A 7,542-nucleotide genomic window follows, 5' to 3' on the forward strand; every position below is an offset into this window, starting at 1 on the left:
CCTATCTCTCCTCTCATGTGCATCCACCATCACCACCCACCTTCTTCTTTCAACATCCAAAACCCCACCACCACCTGTTGCCGACTGCCACCACTACCCACCACCTACCGCCGCCACCATCACCTTCAATCTCACCCACAAAATCAAACCATCATCATCCCAATCCAAATTCATTTCAATTCAATCGAAAACCCTAAAAATGATCGGTTCCGATCACCACAAAAAACAACCCTCAATCTACAACCGATCTTACACCATCAATTCAACCTCAGCCATCGATTACCCACTAAAACCCTCACCTAATTCCACCCTTAATCGCTCCGAATCCGTCAAGAAACCCTCCGATTCAATTTCAACTGGTTGAAGCATTTCATCGAGCACTTGATGTGCATCTCCAAGTGAGACTATACCACTAAACAAAATACATTGCTTTTAATCTAATTTGTGTACAAAAGTAATTCTAGATAACATATTGTTGGGTAACCAATCTGTAAGAGCGTAAACGCTAGAAGATTACTTGTATCGCAATTTAACAATCGGAAGTGGCGGCTGCCTATGGTGTAACAGTAGAGATGTGCAATGGTTTGTCAGATTTGAGAGCCCTGTACGGTTGATGTGCGATGGAGTGGGTTGATTTAAAGCGCCTCAGCCGAAATTTTGATGCTGATAATTTTGAAAACCCGTCCATTTAGGTTAAAGAGTGAGAAGAAGAAGAAGAGGGAGATTCAACTTTTTAGGTTAAAGAGGAAGAAGAAGTTGCAGGTAGACGAAAAGACAAAAATGCCCTCACATGCGTCTCACGTGAGGGCATTTAACTGACTTTTTCTAACCCAGTTAGCGTAAAGGACAAAACTTGTAGGAAAAAAAAGTTTAAAGTACACCGCCTGCAAGGAAACTTAGAAAAGGACACGAATCGTAATTTGGCTTTTTTTAAAGGACAAAATTTGTAATTCTGTCTATAAAATATATGAAATAACCGGCTTGTTGTGAAAATGGTGGATAACCAGCTTGTTGAAATCCAAAGTTTGGATTCGGGTATGGTAAGAATCCAGGTTGTTGAAACCCGAATGTTGAATTTGTCATTGAATTAGTGTTTGGAGTCGAGATTGGGTTGGTGTTTGGGGTCTGTAATGGGTTAGCGTCGCTAAGCAAATATTGAAAGAGATTGTTATCATTGATTTTGTGAGAGAAACGTAGATAAATTTGTTGTGGATTAATAGAGTGTTTAGAGTAGTTTATATGGAGAGCATCTTAAATATTCAAAAAACTGTCTTTCAAAGAAAAAAACAAAAAAAATGGTTACTGTTGCTATTAAAGTTGAGAAAAAAATATTATTATTTTGTTAAAAATTTTACTGTCCGAAAGTAATAGCAAATAAAAAAAATATTTTTTAATTTAAAAAGAAAGATAATTAAAGTGGCGGTTGTAATTGGTTTTAAAATGTAAATGAAAATTAATTACATTGAGTTCACTTACCATGTTTAGTTATATATGCTTTAAACTGAACATCACCTTCAATGTATATTTATCTAGTTCAGAATTCTAAATAATGACACGTTAGAACTGAACACTACACTGGATATGCTCTAAGGCCATTTGGTATGGCCACAAAATGACCATGCATAGTTTGATGTGCACCAGTGGTCGTGGGAAACATCACGCCCTCCATCTCATTCAACCAGTGGCGTGGTGAAAATGGTCTAGTCCATACAAACCAGGCTGAATAGTGGAGTTGGTGAGGTGGCAAATTGCAAAAAATTGGAATGATATGTGTTAGTATGGAATAATGGTTATGGGTGTGCTTAATAACTTGTATAAAATGGTCTAAATATTCGTACTTTCATGTTACTAAAGAGTTAAGTATTAGAAAAATTCTACTTATGAAACTATATGAATGTATATAATATTTATTAATGTCATGTTATCCAAACTCATGAATCATGTCTCCAATGTGTTCACATCAGCACATAAACATGATTGGACGCATTTGTTTTACGTACGTTGGTTATTGGTGGTTTGATTTGGGTGGAAGTTGGTTGGACAAATAATTATTTCTAGACAAGACCACTTCCTCGTATCATGCATAATATATTATTAACAAGATAAATAAAATACAAGTGTTAACAATTGTTTGTTTTACACTTGGAATTGGTGGGTCGATTTGGGTGAAGGTAGTTGGACAAAATATATTATTATAAACAAGAGTCTTTTTCACCTTATTCCTAGTTTTTGTTAAAACAAAAAATTTAATTTTTTACTAGACTCAGTTAATTAATATTCAATGGATGATTAGGTTTCTATCATTATATTTTATTTTTGAATATTGAATAACGCTCGTTTCTTCCCTTTATCAGATTCATTCAAACGTTATTTGCTTTATAACTTTTGGTTATGTTAGAACTCACACATAAAACACTTGAAAGAACAATCCACTTTTGGTGAAAATAATATTTAAGCAGTCTTTTTACGTCATTAATATGTTACGATTAGAAAAAGGAATCACAACAAAAAAAAAAGAAAAAAAAATCAGAATGTATGGATTTCACTGTGAAGATTAATGTTCATGTTATGTGGTTCTTCAAAGAAGATTATTTTGGGAAGAAACTATACATTACTAGAAAACCTGGAGTATAACCGATAGAAGATTCCGCCGCCAATCAGTTGGTAATAGTTGTTACCGACGAGAGGCTGTCGATGAAAATATGACGGTAAAGTACTCGTTGGTAATTCGTTTAACGGTGAAATTTACCGACAAGGAGTTATTGAAGGATTTAAAATTAGTTATAACATAATAAATATATTTTATATTACAAACAGATTTAAAAACATCATTATTAAAAAGTCGATAGATTGTCACAAATATGTTGCTAAAAGTAATACCAATATATTAAAAAATTTGTTCAGTTTTATATAATCTTACATACATATCCAAAATTACATAAACAAATCAAATCAAACTAGTATTATAAACAAATTTACGACGTTATTAAACTTTTTTACAAATTAATAAAACGTGCACAATATGAACTATTTAGAGCAGTCAATGTTCAACATCCATTCTTCAACCTATTGATATGAACTATTTAATATTTTTTTCAAAAAGACCGTTTATTGAATTAAAAAATTACAATACTTGAAGATAAGTATCCGAACAAGTTCAGAGAAAACCTAATCGAATGAAACCAATTGGAAAACAGAAAACTAATACGAGACTACATTGATAATTGTTGTCGAACATTATCGATGACCTCTGATTTATAGCATAAACCTAACTGAGTATTTGAAGAAGGGCTCATGGTGTTGAATTAATTATGGAGCCTTTTGAGGGACTAGGCCATGAGAACACACTGATGGGCTGAAGCAGTCTGGGCCGACAGACAGAGTAGCCCAAAGTTCAAATACATGAAAAAGAAGAAAACATAATATTAGATAACGTTTTATTATTAAATTGATGAAGAATAATTTTGACACACTAATAATGATTTTAAACCTTCCTTGGTTATAAAACCATAAACTATTAAAAGTAATAATGTAATTTTTTTTCTGCTAGTTTCATATGTAACACTTACCGAGACGACACCTTTAGTCTTAAATCTTAATATTTGAAGACAGAACATCTTAAATTTCAGGTTTAGTCACCTAGACATAACGTGGGGATATTATGACGCTATAGATATCTATATCTTTAAAACAAGGTGATACACGTAGAGGTGAGCAGAAAACCGAATTAACTAAATTAACTGAAAATCATCAAACCGAAGGATTAACTGACGGTTAATTTTTTGTTTTTACAAAAAACCGAACCGATTGATGGTGATAAAGATTATCAAGATGATGAGGAATGGACTAAATTTGAAGATAAATAAGATGATGAATGAAGATTGAGACTAAACTTATAATATTTTTTAATTAAGAACTTTGTTAAATTTTAAACTCTATTTAGCAACTTTGTATTCGTATAGTTCCACGTAACACATGTCTATTTCTGTTTTTGAATTAAATATATATGTGGTACTCTAATACGTTCTTATACAAGCTTAAAATATGCATTATCATTTTTTTAATTTTTTTTTACAATGTCTACACGGAATTGAAAAAGAAAAAAGCGAACCGAAACTGAAAATAATCGGAAAACCGAAAACCGAACGGTTTGTATTAACCGATTACTTCGGTTTCGGTTTGGGTTTCGCCTAATAATCGAGCCGAACCCTTCTCTGCCCTAGATACGTACGTAGACTGGCTTGTGCCGGTATCAAACGTGTAATGAGTGTCTGCCTAGTGTAACACAACATCGGACGTCTAACCAATGCCGGTACGTGCGCAATGTAACATCGGACGCGTAAATTTTTTCTGACTTTTTTCCTGTTATGATTTTTGTACAAGTATTCTAATCCAACCCATTCGTATTGAAACTGGTTATGAACCGAATCCACTTTGCCCCAAACCTGTCCCGATCCAAACCAATCTAACCTGAACATGTTTGCTATAATTTTAAACCCCTTTCTACTAATAACAGAAGGTTATGATGACCTTATGTACTAATGTTCTCACTTCTGACATTCTGTCTTCCAGATTCCAGAATGTTTTTTGTTTGTTTAAAAAAATACTAAATTTTCGGTTAATTACCGCCGACACTTCATCCCTGATACCCGCCAATAACGGGTCCATGTCTATTCCTATCTCATCACTATAACTTTATACTCTCTCTTTGCTACCCACACTATCTAATAATAATAATAATAATAACAATAATAATGAAAGCATCCCGCAGAACCCGATCCTCCATCACCGCCGCCGCCACCACCCGTCCACACGCCAACTTCACACAAACCACTTCCACCGAAATCCCCATCACTTTCCACTTCTCCAACCGCGAGTCGCTTGCAGCTACTAAAATCCAGTCCGCATACCGATCCCACGCAATCCGCAAACTAATCCGCAACCTCAAATCCGTTAACCGCGAAGCCGATAAACTCCAACGCGCAATCCAATCCCAAGAAACCGTTGATGCGGTGCGAGCTAATAACAAAGAAAGAATCAAGATCAACGAGGCCTTGATGAAGTTACTGTTCACTCTTGACTCGGTTCCTGGATTCGATCCCACGGTTAGGGAGTTCAGGAAGAACCTCAGCCGTCGGATCGTCGGGTTACAGGAGATCCTGGACTCCATATGTGAAGGATATAATGAGAACTGGGATGGGTTTTTGAAGGATTGGGATGATGTCATTGCTGGGATTGAGCATGATGCTTGTGTCGAACGTGGTGGTTCGGATTCGAATGAATTGGAGAGGTTTTGTGTGGAGTATTTGGGGTTTCGGTGCTTACAAAGGTTTCTTCATCAATGAGGTAAATTAATTATAAAAATGAATTGTTCTATATATAGGTTTAATTTTTGTGACAGTTTTATGATGTTTATTATATGTACTTGTAGTTTATAGTTTGAAAATAAGCGAATTCAATGTGTGTATGAAAGACATTTGTAAGTGTTGTGTACTTGTGTTAAGTGACAACATATGTTTAATTAGAAGGAATGGTAAGATGATAGAAGTAATTAGAGATGCATTGAAAGTAATGTTGTGAAGATTTAAGTTTAGCACATATGATGTTCAAGACTTGGAAGTTATTCCACGAACCCAAATTGTACTTGTACCAAGTTAAACTTGTGATGTGGAAAAGATTTTTCTGATGTTCGGGTCGTATGGTTTTAGCATAGTAGAAACCAGTGACGGGTCTAGAGGTTTTCGGTTAGTGAGAAAATGGGTTGGATAATAGAAAACGACGAAGGATGAGAAACTATTATGAAATGATTTAATGTAGGTTAGAAAAACGAACTTCAATAAACATGATAGAACACATTACAGCTTACGGTTGTCATGTACGCGTTTTCATCTTTTGAAGACATATTATTATATCCTGATTTGTAATAGTGGCAAATCTACAACATCCTTCAACACGTATTACACGAGCGTTTAGAAAATCATGCCCAACTTGCGTAAATATTACTTTACAAATTCTGTTGTCACACATCACTCTACTGTCATTTCAGTAACCATTTAATTTAGTTAAATAATTCAATACACAAATTAAAGTTTAAAAACAATAAAACTACTTTTTAAGTTAAACCAAACTAAACAATTGATTAAAAAAACTACTCCAATAATACATTGTGGCACGTGACTAACGTTCGATGAGTTGGGCTGTTGGGCATTTAAAATCGGGCATACACAAGAATGTGAAGTGCTAATTCTGAGGGTGAGAAAGGCACCCTTCGGCTTCAAATCGGTTATATGGCTTCAGTCATCCTTCCACTGCTAAAAAAAAACAGGTCATTTATAACGGCTTTTAAACACAAATAAAACGGTTGAATGACCCGCTTTATATGTATGCGCTTTAAAAGGTTAAGATCGTTTTAAAAAGTAAAGGTGAACCGTTTTAAAAGATCTTTCAAAAAAGGAAAGAAAACTCATATACAACGGTTCAGTTTTTAGCAAAAACAACATTATGATATTATCAAATACAACGCCTCAATTGTTATCATATGCAGTGGTCTAATATTATCAAATACAACTTTCTTAATATTAACAAATAAAACGATTACAATGATTTTTTATATCTGAAACATAGTTATGGCATCTACAATTAAGATGTAAAATGACCGGGTACTCAAATGTGGAACCCTAAGAACAATCAGCCGAGAGTGTGGGAGAAGAGGTCATGTAGGACGTGTGGGAAAATGCACGCTGGAGAGTGCAAGTGGGGCACTGGGTCTGATGTGTGCCGTAAGTGTGGAAAGTCCCATGGTGGGGAGTGCAGATTAGGGTCAAATGCTTGTTACAAATGTGGTAAGATGGGGCACTTTACTTAGGACTGCCATGCAAAGCCCACATGTTGTAAGTGCGGACAGACAGGTCACTTGGCGAGGACTTGTACGAGTGGTGAAGCTGGAGGGAATGAGAAGAAAGATGTTGAACAAGGGAGACCAAGGACTAGAGCCTATATGCTGACCTAAGAACAAGCCCGACAGATTCCTGATGTTGTGACTGGTATGTTCTTAGTAAATGGTATTTCTGCTTCAGTATTATTTGATTCGGGTGCGAATAGAAGTTTTGTGGCTACGACATTTAGTAAACTAGCAAAAATGAAATGTTGCCGAGTGTCTAAAACCTTCATAGTAGAAACCGCTAGTGACACCTCGGAGAAAATAATGAAAATGATTAAGGACTGTAAGATAGAATTAGAGGGACATGAGTTCCCTATTACTTTGTATGTTATGACCTTAGGAGGGTTCGATGTAGTTTTGGGAATGGATTGGTTTTCCAAGTATGAACCTCAGATAGCGTGTAAGAGTAGGATAATAAAGGTAAAGTCCTTGGATGGTAGCGCGGTGAAGGTTTATGGTGATAAGGAAACTTATGGGCTTAACGTTATTTCAATGATAAAAGCCGAAGGGTTATTATGACGAGGGTGTGGTGCCTACCTGGCGTATGTTGTCAACGCTACGGCCGAGACGAAAGAAATGAAAGATGTTCCTATCATGTGCGA

General features: G+C 35.5%; 1 pseudogene; it reads left to right on the forward strand.

The window, feature by feature from the left end:
* Positions 1–4,738: 4,738 nt before the first annotated feature.
* LOC143600812 (BAG family molecular chaperone regulator 5, mitochondrial pseudogene) lies at positions 4,739–6,067 on the forward strand (annotated as a pseudogene).
* Positions 6,068–7,542: the final 1,475 nt, after the last annotated feature.

Source organism: Bidens hawaiensis, unplaced genomic scaffold (assembly GCF_021521415.1).
Source record: "Bidens hawaiensis isolate Kalapana, Puna unplaced genomic scaffold, B.hawaiensis_p1.1 tig00054934_1, whole genome shotgun sequence".
NCBI lineage: Eukaryota > Viridiplantae > Streptophyta > Magnoliopsida > Asterales > Asteraceae > Bidens > Bidens hawaiensis.